General features: G+C 55.1%; 1 protein-coding gene across 3 annotated transcripts in view; it reads right to left on the bottom strand.

The window, feature by feature from the left end:
* The window catches only part of ABAT (4-aminobutyrate aminotransferase), a 98720-nt gene extending 82702 nt beyond the window's left edge, over positions 1-16018 (bottom strand). The window contains exon 1 of one of the 3 annotated variants that reach the window (XM_062179651.1): positions 15943-16018. The gene's annotated coding sequence lies outside the window, so the exon portion shown is untranslated. Of the gene's footprint in view, positions 1-2175; positions 2195-2383; positions 2446-15942 lie in introns of those variants that run through there. The other 2 variants (XM_062179653.1, XM_062179654.1) reach the window with 2 other exon arrangements.

Raw genomic sequence — 16018 nt, 5'->3', positions numbered from 1 at the left:
GGACCGGGTCTGCCTGGCTGCCCGGCTTTCCTGCAGAATGACGAGCACAGTGTTGAGGGGTGACCCTGCAGAGGTGGAGAAGCACAATCGTACCATCACTGGGCTCCTGCAGAAAATTAAAACCGCAGCAAGGCACCAGCCTCTTATCACAACCAGCGGGCACCAGCTGCTTCCCGTCCCCGTCTTCTAACAGGAACCTCTGAGGGCTCCTCCTCCCTCTCCCACGCCAGCTCAAGCAGGGAGCAGGCTTGTAAACTCAGCAGTTCTCCCCCAGACCCATGTGGCACTGTCACACTGCTCTCACTGCCAAAGCACATCCCCAGGCGAGGCTGGGACTCTTCACTGCAGGGTGGTGGAGACCCAGGGCGTGGCACCGAGCTGACGGGGACAGACAAGGAGCCGGGGCGCTGGCAAACTGGACTCAGGTTGGCTTGCTCTGCCTCCTCCTCTGTGGCTCAGATGTGGCCCAGGCCCGATCTCTCGTTCTCAGCTTTGCAAGCTCACCTGTCACACAACTCCACCACTCCTCCAGGACACAAAGCCCCTCTGTTAGCCAAGCGTGGGGCAACCGGGACCTCCAATCCAAACCTTCCAGAGCCGCACAAAAACCCCACAGAGATGCCGTTCAGCTCTCCCATTTAACAGACCTAAAAAGCAAGGCTCAGAGAGGACTAACCTGACAGCAGGCTCTTGCCAGGGAGCAGGGCTTCCCTGAGGACCTACTATGCGCCCTGTCAACCAACCTCTCCCAACGCATTCTGTGGGTGGCCCTGTTATACCCATCCTCCTTATGGGGACACTGAGGCTCAAGCCACAGGACTGGTTCCACACACACAGGGAAACAGCCTCCACCATCACCCCAGACCCCAGGGTCTTCCATGGATCCTAGGTAGACATTCCTTTCGTTATAATGTGCATAGAGAAAAACACCACGAGACGCCTCTGAGTGCACGGAGATGCTCCGCAGGTGAAAGGAGTCAGCTTGATTAGAAGAACTAGTGGCCCATCAAGCAGTAGGCACGTCAGGTGTGCGCCTGGGCGCCTCCCATGTGTTACCTTCTCTAGGAAGTCATGCGATTATTGCCCCCATTTGGCAGGGGAGGCAGAGAGGCCAAGCAGCTGGCCCAGGTTCTCACTGCCAGAAACAGCCAAGCTGGGATCCACTCATAACCAAGGGTGTAGGGGGTGCCCGGGGAGGACAGAGCCCTGCAATGTGGGATGCGAAGGCTGGAGCTGCAGCAGCCAGTGAGCGGGATGCGGCGAGCACGCTGTGCAACACATACATTCCCTCCACACCACACGGGCTGACCGCACCTTTTGAGGGGGGTAGTCATGACCCATCTTTCTCGTTCTTCAGGATCCAGACGCCCCTTTGGGGACCCACTCTCCAGGCAAGCGTGCACCTGCTGGTCTGCTCTGCCTCTCCAGCCCAAGCTCTGACTCATTCTGAGACGGTACTGGTTTTAACCCGCGCCCCGTTGGGATCGGCCAGCATCGTCCATATTAATGAGACAACTAACAGTTGCCAACCCAAAAATCAAATTTAAAATGTAAAAGGTCAATGCGTACAGAGCCAGGGGTTCTGGATAAGACGGGTGGGCTGTAGCAATGCCAACTTCCTGGTTGTGGTATGAGACAGCTCTCAGCTGGCAAGATGGGTCCATCTGGGGGGCACTGAATGAAGGGTACACGCATCTCTCTACCATTTCTTCCAACTCCTATCCATCTACAACGGCCTCACAACACAATGCTTACTTAAAAGAATGGGCAAGCCGCTCTCGAGGGAGACCTGGATGGCGTTTCAGGCTCCTGACTTTAGCCTGAACCAACTCCGGCCATTCGGGGAGTGAATCAGCAGATGTGCGCTTGCTCGATCGCTCACTCGCTCTCTCTCTCTCATGTGTGCGAGGTAAAGCAAAGCAAAACAATTCCCTCCAAGCAAATTCAGGAGCTAAAGATACACCAAACTTTCTCAAGAACTCTGCAAAAGTTCATCCAAGTAACGCAGTCACATATTCATCCAACAAACACTGACCACATGGCCCCTTTATGCCAGATCCTAGGCTGACGCCGGTAACAGAAAATTCACAGACCTTGCATCCTCAAAGCTCTCGTGGTCTAGTGCCACGGACAGAGAAAGGAGTGGGAGACTACAACAGAGCGGGGCAAACTCACATGAGAGGGAGGCAGACAGCCGGTCCTGGCACCAGGAAGGCTTCCTCTGGGATCGACCAGGCGTGTGCCCCAGGCTGGAGGGAGTGGCCCGTGAGCAACTGTAATCAGGCAAGACGGGGCCTCAGCTGCAAATGATCCCGGCCAAGTTCCTAAAGCTCTCTGTGGTTCAGTCTCCTTACTCCTGAAACGTGATGGGAAGAGGACCTACCTGGAGGGTTTTGTGAGGGCCAAAGTGTAACACAGTCAGCTTCTATCTGCGTGGACACACCCCGACTCCGCCAAAGGCGGTGGGTTGAAGATATCTGGAAAACAGAAGCTGGTGCACGGACCATGCACTGTGCTACTTGTTATTGTTCCCTGAACAATACAGTATACCAAGTGTTCACTCAGCATTTACATTGTGTTAGGTGTTGTGAGTAATCTAGAGATGATTTAACATCCATGGAAAGGGGTGTGCCATATGCAAATACCGCCTCATTACCTAAGGGAATTGAGCATCTAAGAGTTTGATAGGCGCAGGGGTCCTGGAATCTCCCAGGGACACAGAGGGAGCATTGTGCATGGGAAGCACCCAGAGCAGACGCCAACTCCAGGGCTTCCCGTGTCCTTTTGTCCTCTAAAAAGCAGAGTTCTAAGAAGCGTTCCTTTAAGGGCATTGCATTCAGGGTCTGCCCCGGGGGTCGTGAGCTCTGCTTGTGAGCATCCCTGGGCCCTGACGCTGGCCTTGCTCACCCAGGCGGGGGACAGGATGCATAGGGGGTTCCTGCAGCCTCCCGCTGAGCCTCAGCAGCGACCCTCCTGGAAACCCCGGCAGAGGAACGTGTCCCATTTTACAACCTTCTCCGGTTAAAGATTACCGGCCTTGGTGAATCACAGTTGCAGTCTACTATCTCCTACAAAGTACCTTTGGATCCTTCCAAGGTCTGAGCCAAGCAAATCTCTCCTTAAGTGTGCAGGGGGCAGTGTGCATTCAGCTGGGCAGGTAGCAAAACCCCGGCACCAGGGACGACACGTTTGCACGTTTGCATGAGACGGCCATGCTGATAGCTGACCTGCACCAACGCCCTGACCTTTGGTTTGCCGTGTTCAGCCGCAAGGATGCGACATTAGGAGCATACTCCGTTCCCATAGAAGGAAAAGAAATAATATGGCAAGTGCCGAGTCTCAGGCCCCTAGGGGAGGATTTCCCCCTCAATCCCCTACTAACACAGGCCCAAGTCTGTTCTGTTAACTAACAGAAAGGGTGTGGCCCAAGTAGCTTGCTGTGCACCCACACAGCCAGGCACAGGTTGACAAAGGGAGGGACTAGTGAAATATGTACTCTGGTTTATTTTTTTTAAAAAGATTTTATTTATTTACTTGCCAGGAAGAGTTACAGCGAGAGAGGGGGAAATAGAAAGATATCTTCCGTCTGCTGGTGCACTCCCCAAATGGCTGCAACAGCCAGACCTGGGTCGTTCTGAGCCAGGAGCCAGGAGTTTCTTCAGAGTCTCTTACATGGGTGCAGGGACCCAAGCACTTGGGCCATCGTCTACTGCTTTCCCAGGCGCATTAGCAGGGAGCTGGATGGGAGTGGAGCAGCTGGGACTCAAACCAGCACCCATTAGACTCTGGCTAATTATTATTATTATTACTACTATGGGCTGCACCGCCTACCCACAAAATTAATTAACATGAAAAAAACAGCAATGGGACCAATGTTCCGGCACAGCAGGTTAAGCTGCAGCTTGTGAGGATGGTGGCATCCACGCAGGAGCACTGCTTTGAGCTCGGGCTGCTGTGCTTCTGATCCAGCTCCCTGCTAATGCACCTGGGAAAGCAGCAGAGGGTGGGCCAAGTAGCTGAGCCCCTCCCAGCCACGTGGGAGACCCAGATGGGATCCCTGGCTCCCAGCTTCAGCCGGCCCAGCCCTGGCTGTTGCAGGGGAGTGAACCAGTGGATGGAAGGGCTCTTTCTCTGTCTCCCCCTCTCTCTCCCTCTGTCACTCTGCCTTTCAAATAGATAAGTCTTTAAAAAAGATTTATTTATTTATGTGAAAGGCAGAGTGACAGAGAGAAATCTTCCACCTGCTGGTCCACTCCACAAATGGCAGCAATGGCTGGAGCCAGGCCAAGCCGAAGCCAGGAGCTTCTTCCAAGTCTCCCACATGGGTGCGGGATGGCCCTTGGATTTGGGCCATCCTCCTCTGCTTTTCCAGGTAGATTAGCAGGAAGGTGGATTGGAAGTGGAGCAGCTGGGATTCGAACCAGTACCCATATGGGATGCCAGCATCACAGGTGGCGATTTTACCTGCTGTGCAACACAACCAGCTCTCAAAAAATCAATCTGAAGAAAACAGTGAGTACAGACAGAGTGGATCAATAAAGGAAGAGAAAAGGAAGGAGAGGGGCCAGCACTGTGGCACAGCTGGTTAAAGCCCCAGCCTGCAGCACTGGCATCCCATATGGGTACTGGTTCAAGACCGAGCTGCTCCACTTCTGATCTAGCTCTCTGCTATGGCCTGGGAAAGAAACAGAAGATGGCCCAAGTCCTTGGGCCCCTGACCCACATGGGAGACCTGGAGGAAGCTCCTGGCTCCTGGCTTCTGATCGGTGCAGCTCTGGCCATTGTAGCCATTTGGGAGAGTGAACCAGTGGGTAGAAGACTTTCTCTCTCTCTCTCTCTCTCTCTCTCTCTCTGGCTCTACCTCTCTCTGTAACTCTTTCAAATTAAAAAGAAAGGAAGGAAGAAAGGAAGAGAGAGGGGGGGGGGGAAGAAGGAAGGAAGAAAAGGAAGGAGAGGGGATTCTGACTCCCTGGCACTTGGAAGTCCTCCGTATTCCCCATGTTTGAAGATGGGTTCTGGAGCCAGGTCCTGTTGCAGGCCAAGCGGCTTCAAACTCCCCAGTTCTGTGTCCTTATTAGCAAAAGAGCCCCCTTCCACTTCTCTCACTCGGAGACTTCAGTGAGGTCGCCCAAGCAGAGCCCAGGGTCCGGCAGGCAGAAGGCGCGGAGCCACGCTCATCCAAACAGCCTCCAACGTGGTTTTCCAACAGGTAGTCTTCTAGTTGCCATTTTATAGCTGAGGAAACTGAGGTGCAGAGAGAAGCCGCCAGGTCTGGGGCACGCATGCAGGCCTCTTCCTTAACCTTACAGGTCTAAGAAACAGACCTTGCCCCAGGCCCACAGACGGCCCTCCTGGGGTCCCGCAGCATCAGATGACCACAGGGTGGGCAGCTGCTGCTGGGCTCGAACTGTGGGCTGTTGGTGCTGGAGGGTGCCGGGATAGTGGGACCCAGGACCGGAGCTCCTGCTCTGTGGATGTCAGGTGCCAAGGACTGTCCACAAACACTCGGCGTCCAGCTGCCCTTTCACACCTCAGGCCACCCTGTCCTACTCCCTCTTGGAGTGTCGAGTGCCGGATCCTGTCCAGGGAGTAAACAGCCTGGACCAGCCTCAGCTCACCCATGAGCAAGGAGTAGGTTGGCGAGCCAGGCAATCACTGCCAACCACGGTCACTCCGCGTTCCCAAACCCAGGGCGCCCAGCAGGCATTCTCGTCCTGGAGGGTCTGGGCGCAACCGAGGTGGGCCTGGTCCCAGCCTCAAGTGGGCTGCAGGGGCTATGCTGGCGCTGTCAGCCCTTCCCTGGGGCAGCTGATTCTCCCAAACTCTGCTGGGATCACCAAGCATAAAAACATTACTGCTCCCATTGACCAATGACCAAACAGGCTGCAGGGAGCAGTGGGCGGACCCAGAGGTGTCCGTGTGGTTTAGTTCTGAGCGCTGGAGCCTTCGAGCCCAGGCTTCCTGCTAGAAACGCTCCCTTGGCTGTGGGCAAAGCAGTCATCCTTTCTGAGCCTCCATGTCCCTTCTCCCAGTCTTCCTCCTTGGCTTGTTAGGAGCAGTGAGACAAGCAAATTCACGCAGAGGCCTTGCACCGGCCGGTGCAGATGCTGAGCCAATGGAGCTGCCACCACTTACGTAGTTCTCATTGTGATAAGCAGAGCGTGAGTCCAATGGGAACTCCATCCAGGACCCTCTGAATGCTGCCTGTTGTTCCTCCACTCCGCGCTACCCCGCCAGCCCAGCACCAGCTCCCTCCTGGCACCTGTGCCCAGCCCAGAGCGTCCAGGCGCTTCCGTGCGGGGCTCCTCTTGCAGCCTTGCTTTCAGCCCTGGGAAGACGGCACTGAGGGCTGCGGCAGGATGCCAGGCGTGCAAATCTGCAAGCAGGCAGCAGTTTGCACAAAACCTCCTCGGTGTGCTCATTTCCAGCCTGTCCCCAGAAAGGCACTCAGCCTGCAAAGCCGGCGAGAGCTATTTACAGCTCTGGACAAGGAGAGGGGAGGCAGCCTTTGTCCCCGCATGAACAGCCCTGCCGGGGTGGTGTCATCGTGACTGCTGTTCAACCAACCTGGGTCTGGAGGGGCTTCAAGGTCCTAAGAACTTTTGCTGGAAGGGCAGCACCCTGCCTTCAGGATGGGAACCTGGGCTCACAGGGGAGAAGGTACCCGAGCACTCTCCACCCACACCCCAGAGGACCCTGACTGGGTCTCCAGGTCAAGTGCAAACTCTCCATCACAGGTCACCTGCTGGCCGCAATCGGGCCCTGCCTGCAGCCGCCCCCCCTCACCCTGCACCCTCTCTGAATCCCTCCTCATCCTCTGAACATTGCTGTTATAGAAAACAAAAACAAAACAAGCTGGTGGCCAATGAAAACTACACGTCTTTTCCATTCGACACAGACGTTTGGGTTGCCTGATTCTAGCCCCGTCTGGGACCTGCAAACTGTTTTTCAGCTCCCTTGCAACTTGTAGGGGCACAGTCTGCCTTGTCCAGACATTTTCCTCCATCTGAATTCATTTTAACATTCTTTTCCTCCACACCTTGGGGCTGGGCTTGGCCTTTGACCCGGATCTAACATCTGCCTGGTTTCCTCCTTGTAGGAGCTTCATGAACTCCTTAACAAGTGTTTGCTTTGGATCTGCAAGAAAGGCCTGATTTCACTGTCTTTTCCTAAAACGTCCTTTTCCAACAGCTTCCTCTGAGATCTCTGGTCTGTTCTTGCTCTCTCTGTCTTCTGACTTTTCCTCCTGAGACAGCTTTCCTCGGGGACAGGGACAGAGGGCGACCTCTTCCCACGTGGAGCTTGCATCTCGGTCTCCTGCTCCCTTCTCGCAGGAGGGCCCGTGTCCCCACAGCCAGCCGAGGTGCCCTGATGCAGGAGCTGGCAATTATCTGACCCCATCTCTCTCTCTCTCTCTCTCTCTCTCTCTCTCTCTCTCTCTCTCACACACACACACACACACAGCTCTGCGCACGGCACATGGAAGTCACACGCTGAATGAACGCACTTGTTAATGAATGAATCGCGGTCAGACGGCTATGTCTGGGACCCAGAGAGAAGCCACGGAGAGGGAGGCCTTGATTTTCTTGTTCAATGCCACATACTCGATGACCGGGACTGGCGGCTACCGAGCACCCAATGAATGCTTGGTGATTACACAAAAGGATGCAACCTAGCGTCTTGCTCTTGGGCTGCTTTCAAGTCACCCACCACGTCTCTACTTTTGCAGAACAAACCCGGTAGCTTCAGGACATGACCCTCCCACTGTGTATTTTCACTATTTCACAGCCACGGTGTTCCAACGCCTCTGAATCCCACAGCATTTAAGGGAACGGAGGGGATGGCAATCTAGGCTCTGCTTTGTGGTCACTGTGGGACCTTGCCCTAGGCACTGCCCCTCTGGGCCTCTGTTTTCCCACAGGAAAGCAAGGTCATGTAGACATTCTGAGAGATAGAGAACATGGAGCAGAGTTCGGAATCCGGCCAACAATGGCTTCCCAGCGCTCTAGCCCAGCACAGCTGACTTTGTAACAGAATCCCCTCAATGTAACTTGTCAGCCAAGCTATACAGGGTGTCAGGGACAGAGAGAGGCCCCAGGGCAGTCTCTCTGTGGCCCCGGGCATATTGTTAACGTCCAAATCACATTCTGTAGGTCTGGGCTGGGCCTGAGGTTCTGCGTTTCTAACCAGCTCCCAGATGACGCTGGGCTGCTGGCCACAGGAGCACACTTTGAGTAGCAACACACAGGGACGCAGTGGGCCCTGCTTTGAGTCCAAGGCAACAGACAGCGGCACTTAGACGTCAGGGCCTGGCAGGTAAGTCGGTGCGGCTCAGGTTGTTGTGGGTGGGGGCCGATCCAGGAACCTAGGAGAATGCACACCGTGTGGAGAGGATTCTGCCAGGCTGGGGGCACTACTGAATCTCAATTCTGGGGGACAGGCCTACGAACCTGTGTTTCAGCAAGCTCTCTGTGGGATTCTGATGCTCAAGTTTGAGAACTACTGTGCTGGCAGAGGAGAGGGTAGAATACTCCAGTTGGAAGCACAGTGTTTTCCCATGTAGAGTTTCAGGCACATGTATGGGCCTTGTAATTGTTCTCATTTACTTGTCGATCCATTCCCATACTCATCCATCAATCATTCCTTCCATCCATCTATCCATCCTCCCACCCATCCAACACCCAACATGTATGTACGAATGCCTACTGTGCACCCTGTTGGGCATAAGACATGTGATTGAAACTGAAGATGTTTGCACGCCCATCAGCCTCTCCATCAGTGATTCTCGACCAGGGGCAATTCTGCCCCTCAGGGGACATTTGGCACTGTCTGGAGACGCTGTTGTTGCTACAGTTTGGGGTAGGTGGTGCCATTGGCATCCAGTAGGTATACCCTACAGCACACAGGACAGCCCCCTCCCCAAGTAATCCCAATAGCGTTGAGGCCAGGGAGCTCTAATCTGGACGACCAGTCCCCTGTGGGCACGAACTGCACTGTAGTGACCTTGGGATCTCAAGGTCACAAGTCAGTACCTGACCCACAGGAGCTGGGCCACTGTTTAAATGGATGATGAAATGGTGACAGAAAACTGCATTTGTGTACATAAAGATCTCTTACAATCAGATAGCAGAAAGACAAACAACTCACTTCAGAAATGAGCAAAGGATGGGGACAGAGGCTCCTCCAGAGAGGACACACAAGTGGCCACAAACACACGAGAGACGTTCAGCACCATTAGTTGTCAGGGAAAGGCACAGGCAAGCCACAGGTGATACCACTTCCCACGGGCGAGGAGGCCTGTCCTAACAAAATAATTGGAAAAATGGAAAATAACTGCGAGTAAAGATGTGGGAAGATTGGAACCCTCACGCAGAGCTGGAGGGGAGTGCAAGATGGTATCCCTGCTGTGGAGAATGGTCCAGAAACAAAGAATTACCATAGAACTCATGCTCCACCCTCGGGCGCACCTGCAGAACTAAAAACACGTCTCAAACCAAGACGTGCACACGCAGGTTCACGAAAGCTAGGATGTGCAAACCATCCACATGTCCACAAATTGACGGGTGGGTAAACAAATTGTGATCCAGCCACACAACATAGCAGTGCTCACCATAGAAATGGATACAGTGCTGATATGCTGGACAACACGGAGAAGCCCAACCCTGGAGGCCACCGACAGGTAGATTCTGTTTATTGGAAATATTTGGCTTGGGCGAATGCACACAGACAGAAAACCAACGTGGCTGGCACGGGCTGGTGGGGTGAGGAATGCCTGCTTGCTTTCAGAACTGCACAATGGTGATGGCTGCACCACATGGCCAGTGTATGTAACGTCACTGAACTGCATGGCTTTCAGTGGTTATAATGATCAATCGTATGAAGTTCTACCACTTGGAGCAAAACAGGCACAACTGGAAGACATCATGTTGAGTGAAATAGGCTGAACCCAGAGAGACAAATACCGTATCTTCTCCCTTATATGTAGGAGCTAAAATTTAAAAACAAACAAAAAAAAAAAAAAAAAGAGAAAGAAAAAGAAAAAAGAAATGCCTGTGTGTATCAGTTTTGCTGCAAATACAGTTTTATAAAACTTTGTTTTATAGCTTTGTGAAACCAATGGTTAAGAATGTTATACTAGGGGCTGACACTCTGGCATAGTAAGTTAAGCCTTTGCCTTTAGTGCCAGCATCCCATTTGGGTGCTAGTTCAAGTCCTGGCTGCTCCACTTCCGATCCAGCTTCCTGCTAATGGCCTGGGAAAGCAGTAGAAGATGGACCAAGTGCTTGGGCCCCTGCACCCACATGGGAGACCCAGAAGAAGCTCCTGGCTCCTGGCTTCAGATTAGCCAGGTCTGGTTGTTGCAGCCACTGGGGAGTGAACCAGTGGATGGAAGACGCCCCCTCCCCTGTAGCTCTGCCTCTCAAATAAATCAATCTTAAAAAAAAAATAAAAATGTTATACTACTACAGTTTTAATGATCTGTGATTACTTTAAGATTTACTGTATATGGGTCAAATGGTCATTTTTTTCATTCAATTCTTATTTATAGCCATTGTTTATATCCCCACTAAACTATGATCTTTTTGCTTTTTACTTGTTAAACTTCTTATTCAGTGAAGTATTAAGCCTTTTTTTTTACTGCAATCAAATTTAAAATATATTACTCAAAAACTAAAAAAGGCGAAAGGAGGAAGGAGAGTGGGAGGGAGAGAGGGGGAGGGAGAGAAGAGAAGGGAGGAAGGGAGGAAGGGAGAATCATTGTGTCCTAGAATTGTATCTACAGAGCACACTGAAGCTGTTAAAAAGTCATTAAAATAAAAAAAAATTTTTAAATAACCAATTTTATGTTGTGTGTTTTGCCACAATAAAAATACATAGTTACAGGGACCAGCACTGTGGTACAGCAGGTTGAGCTGCTGCCCGCGATGCCAGCACCCCATATGGGTGCCAGCTCAGTCCCAACTGCTCCACTTCTGATCCAACTCCCTGCTAATGGCCTGGGTAAAGCAGCAGAGGATGGCCCAGGTGTTTGGGCCCCTATCACCCACATGGGAGACATGGAAGAAGCTCCTGGTTCCTGGCTTTGGCCTAGCCCAGCCCTGGCCATTGTGGCCATCTAGGGAATGAGCCAGTGGGTAGAAAATATCTCTCTCTCTCTCTCTCTCTCTCTCTCATTTTTCCTTCTCTGTAATTCTGATTTTCAAATAAATAGGAAATCTTTCTAAAATACACAGTTATGCACTCAGTAAGGCACCGCGAGTATCTACTGTGTGCAGGAAACCGTGTCGTGCACGTGGGACAAAGGAACGAACGAGGCAGGTGCGACTGCCCCTTGCCAGGGGGTCACAGTAGGACAGAAAAACCAGCAGGCAGCAGTGGACCCAAGGAAGCCTGGGATGCAGGTGGCGAGAGAGCGCTGGGGTGGGGAGACGTCCTATAGAAGGTGGGGTGCGAGGTCGACTGTACTCTTGAAGAAATGTGTCATCAGAGCCACATCTGGCCAACCCTGGCTGGAGAATCTAACGCATGCAGTGTGTGGGAACGCAAGGGCAGCCAGAGAGGAGGCGTGAGAGCGCAGTGCCCCCAGACCTCGCTGGGCTGCCTGCTGAAAACCCCCACAAGGCAGTCGGGGCGGGGGCACAGGGGGCTGACACGGACTCAGCTGCAGGGAGTCCCCCAGCCCTGAGGCTCTCCTCACAAGGGGGCAGGCAAGCAGGGAAAAGAGACAGGGAGAGGCCAGGGCTCGCGTTAACGAAGCACCAGCTGTGTCCCGAGGGGTTGCACACACGCCCTCACTTAATCCTCACTATCACCCCCCTGCGGCCCCTTCCTTCCTCCTGCTGCTGTCTGTGGAGTCACCATTCCTCTCTCCTGCAAGGTGCAGAGACCAGGCTGGCCCGAGGTCACCAGGCTGAGGAGCCCAATTCGACTCAGGTGAGCTTGACACCCACGCCGGCAAGGACGGAGGCTCGGCCTCTAGAGATGGGGTTCCTGCGTTTGGGCTTCCGGCACCGGCAATTTCTGCTCCCGGCAAATCTCTTACCCTCCCCGCACCTGCTTTGCCCATTTTTAATGCTCGGGAGCTGGCTCTGGGTCTCTTCTCTTCTCCTTCTTCCCCCATGAATATATTCACACCTATCTGTGACTCATGCCTCCCCATGTCCCTTAGCCATCCACAGGACGACTATAGGCGTCCAAGCAGTGGCCTAAGCCACTGTGCCACAATGCCTGCCCCACATGCATCTTTTAATTCAATGTTCTATAAGCTTTGTGAAGTACTCTCACATTTATACGTATATATCTTTTTTTTCCCCCCAAATGAGGCCATTCTGTGTATGTTCATTCTGTGACCTTATTAGTTTCATTAAACAATATAACTCCCAGGCCTTTGGGTCAGGAACGTAGACCTACCTCACTCTTCTAAAGGGGCTACTCATTGTCCCGTGGCAATGCACCAGATTGTACCCATTCTCATATTGGTATAATAAAGTCCCGCGGTTACATCCTCATGTTCTCTGTGCTTCACCTGTGAGCACTTCCCCAGGAGATTGCTACAAGTGGGATTGCTGGGCCAAAGGATACACGTGCAGCTTAAATTCTGATACACCAAATGACCTTCCAAGAAGACTCCTGAACTAGGTCATTTCTAAAGCTGTTTCTGGCTTGCACATGTCTTTGACCTCTATTGAGGAAGAAGATGATACTTCTAGATCAGGCTTTTGACCTCTGTGAGTCTTAGTCTTCTTATCTGTAAGACTGGAAATCTGGCGCCAGCCTTGTGGTGCCGTGGGTTAAGCCCCATCCTGCAGCGTGCTGGCATCCCATACGGGCGCCGGTTCAAGTCCTGGATGCTCCTCTCCTGCTAATGTACCTGGGGAGGCAGCAAAGGATGGCCCAAATATTTGGGTCTCTACCACCCACAAGGGGAGACCAGGATGGAGTTCCAGGTTCCTGGCTTCAATCTGGCCCATCCCTGGGTTTCTGACCAGTTGGGGAGTGAACCAGCGAATGGAAGATCTCTCTCTCTCTCTAACTCTGCCTTTGAAATAAATAAATCCTTAGAAAAATGGTTGGAAGGTGTGTTTGAAGGTGAGAGGTTAACACTGTCCTTGACCCGGGCTGGGGGACGCCTTCCCCAGCGCTTCATTTTGCACAATTCAGGACAAGCAACTTGGCAAGGAAAGAAGGGGGCCCTGGATCAGGCAGCGGCTACATGTGGGGCCAGGTACTGGATCAGTGGCTTCTCAAAGGGCAGAAGGGGGACGCCCTCACCCCAGGGCACAGCTCCTCAGGCCTGGAGACATTTCTATCACTAGAGGGCCACTGCTGGCACCTAGTGCATGGGGGCAAGACAGACCACAAAATCCTACAATGCACAGGACGGCTCACACCACCAAGAACCATCCAACCGCGAACATCAACAGTGCTGAGAGCGAGAAACCCAGCCCGAGACCTATCAACCCACAACAAGGCTCACTCAAAGATGGGGAAACTGAGGTGCAAAGAGACTGACGCCCCCAATCTTCCCCAGGCAGCTGTAGCCAGGGGCCGGCGCGGCTCCAGCCGACCTCAGGGCCTGTGGTCAGTCCCACGTCCTGTACCACCTCTGGGCAGGCGTCACCCCATCTCCTAGCACCTGCCTTTGCTGGCAGCTGGTCTACAGCGCAGGCTACAACATACTAAATGACCCCTCCCTGCTTCACAGCTCTCTTAGGCTTTTGTACTTGGAGCTATGACCACTGCTTTCACTCACTAGCTTTTAACTATTTTACCCTGAGAATGGGCCACAGAGAGGCTAGTGATTTCCCCAAGATCACACACTAAGTGGCAGGTTCAGGCTGTGAACCCCAGAACCAGAACCCAGGGCCTGAGCCCCTCGCGCCCCCAACTTTCCCCTCGGCCTTATTCTCTGGCTCTCAGCTGGAGTGGACCGGCCAGCCCTTTAGCTGGGAGCTGGACAGGGGCAACAGGAGGTCGAGGCCAGGTAGCTGCTGCCCAGCCAGGTGGTCCGAGGGAACCCCTGGCCCAAGTTTCACCTCCTGTCCCTGTCCGGTGGCCCCAGGAAAATCGCAGGGATGAGAGATTTTTCAGGGGGGACTTGGGTGCGGACCAAGAGGGAAGGGAGGGCATGGGGCTTGCTCAGGGCCTGTCCCAAGTTCCCCGAGCAAACCCGGTTACACACTTGGGGTTCCTGCCACAGTTCCCACACCAGGGTACTGCAACTGAGCTTACTGGCAATCCCGGGTCAACCAGGAATCTGGCCAAAGCCTGGATTTGGCTGCAGGCTCAAGGCAAAGCTCGTTCAGGGTGAGCAGGGAAGTGCAGTGAGAGGGACTGGGGGGCTGGTGGGGGAGGTGGGGGTCAGAGGGCGCCGAGTTCCAGCCCTACTGCTTCCCAGGCCGCAGCAGCCACCCCCATGATGGGGACGACGGGGGCTCTGCAGCCCTTGTTGTCACTGACGCCCGGGCCTGGCGTCCAGGACCCCGGGACCCCCTGGGGCCGGCTTTGTCAGCCCCAGCCTGGGTGACCTTGAGCCAGTCTCGTCCCCTCTCTGTGCCTGGGTGTTCGACTGTCAAACGCAGGGGCACGGTCTGGCCTAGGGGCTCTCTCAGGCCTCGCCCTGACCTCTTCCGGCCTCCAGAAACATGTCTCCCACACTCCACGCCACGGTGCCCGTCTCCCAAGAACAAGGCCAGATTCACTGCCTGGCCCCTCCCCGCTCGCCCAGCGGGCCCCCTCCCCAGCCCGACTGCTGCCTTCTGTCCCTGAGAGCGGCAAAGCCAGCACTGTTCCCAGTGCAGCCCAGGGGCCCCACAGCATCCACCTTGCCTGGCCCAGTGCCCAGGGGATTCCACCAGGCGATGCCCACGGGGCGGGGGAGGGGGCAGGCCTAGGGTGGGGGAATCCAGCCCTCTGGGCAGGGGGCCAGCAGCTGCCTGCCCAGCCACACAAGGCCACCTCCTCCAGGAGGTCACAGTGACTGCCCCAGGGGAGCACACACTGCACACAGCCTGTGTGCGTGGGCAGGGGGTCCTGTTTCACAGGCTGTCTTTGCTGTGAGTTCAGGGGATCCTGGACCCCAGTTTGAAGGGCTTGGGTCTTCCTAAGCCTTACTACACGGCCTCTGCCTCACCCATGGCCAGGGGTGAAAGGGGAGGGGGAGACCAGGGGAGGAGGACTGGAGTTGGGGTGAGGTGGGGAGGGATGGGGCTGGGAGAGGTGGGGGTGCTCCTGGGGGCATGATTGGGGTGAAGGGGTAAGAGAGGGGTGGGTGGAGGTGAGTGACTCTGTCAGGGACGGATGTCCGGACCCTGGCCGCCTTCCTGGGTGTGGAAGCCCTTGCCTTACTCCAGAAAGAGGGGACCCCAGACCCTGCTTTCGCGGGGTGGGGGGAGGCGGGACAGAGTCTCCGGGGAATGCGGTCTCCGCGGCGGGGCGCAGGGTGACTGGAGGAGTCTCTACCCCAGGGCGGCCTTGCTTCCTGGGGGCTTCTCTCCCCAGACCTGCATTTTCCGTGGGGTGGAGGGTGTGCACCGCCAGCTGTGAGCCGCAGAGACCCCCGCCCCTCTCGAGGGGGAGGGGGAGCCCAAACTTAGTATTTCGGGGAACGGGAAGGAACGGCAGGAGCTGGGGGCCCCCGGGCGCCGGCGGGGGCTGGGCTCCTCTCTGGGGGGCACGGCCGTTTCCAGGGGGTCCACCAGGGAGGGAGAGCGTCCCCCGAGCTGGGGTGAGGAGGAAGGGCCCGTTTCTGAAGGGAAACCGAAGCCGTGTGCTCCCTGAGGTGCGAGAGACCCTGCGGTCTCCGGGCAGGCGAGCCGCGTCCGAGCAGGACGAGGGCCCGGTCCCTGCGAGAAGAGGCCCCGGGTTCTGGCCCTCGCTGGGGCCAGAGCCGGGGGACCCTCCGAGAGGCCCGCCCCACGCGCCCCGGCGCCTCGCCCTCACCTCCAGGCCTGGCTCGGGTCCGCGGGCTCCGGCTCGCGCGCTGCGCGCCCTGCGCTCCGGCTGCGCCCGCGGTCTG

The sequence above is a fragment of the Lepus europaeus genome, chromosome 21 (genome assembly GCF_033115175.1).
Source record: "Lepus europaeus isolate LE1 chromosome 21, mLepTim1.pri, whole genome shotgun sequence".
In the NCBI taxonomy this organism is placed as follows: Eukaryota; Metazoa; Chordata; class Mammalia; order Lagomorpha; family Leporidae; genus Lepus; species Lepus europaeus.
This window is presented reverse-complemented; position numbering and strand designations above follow the sequence as displayed.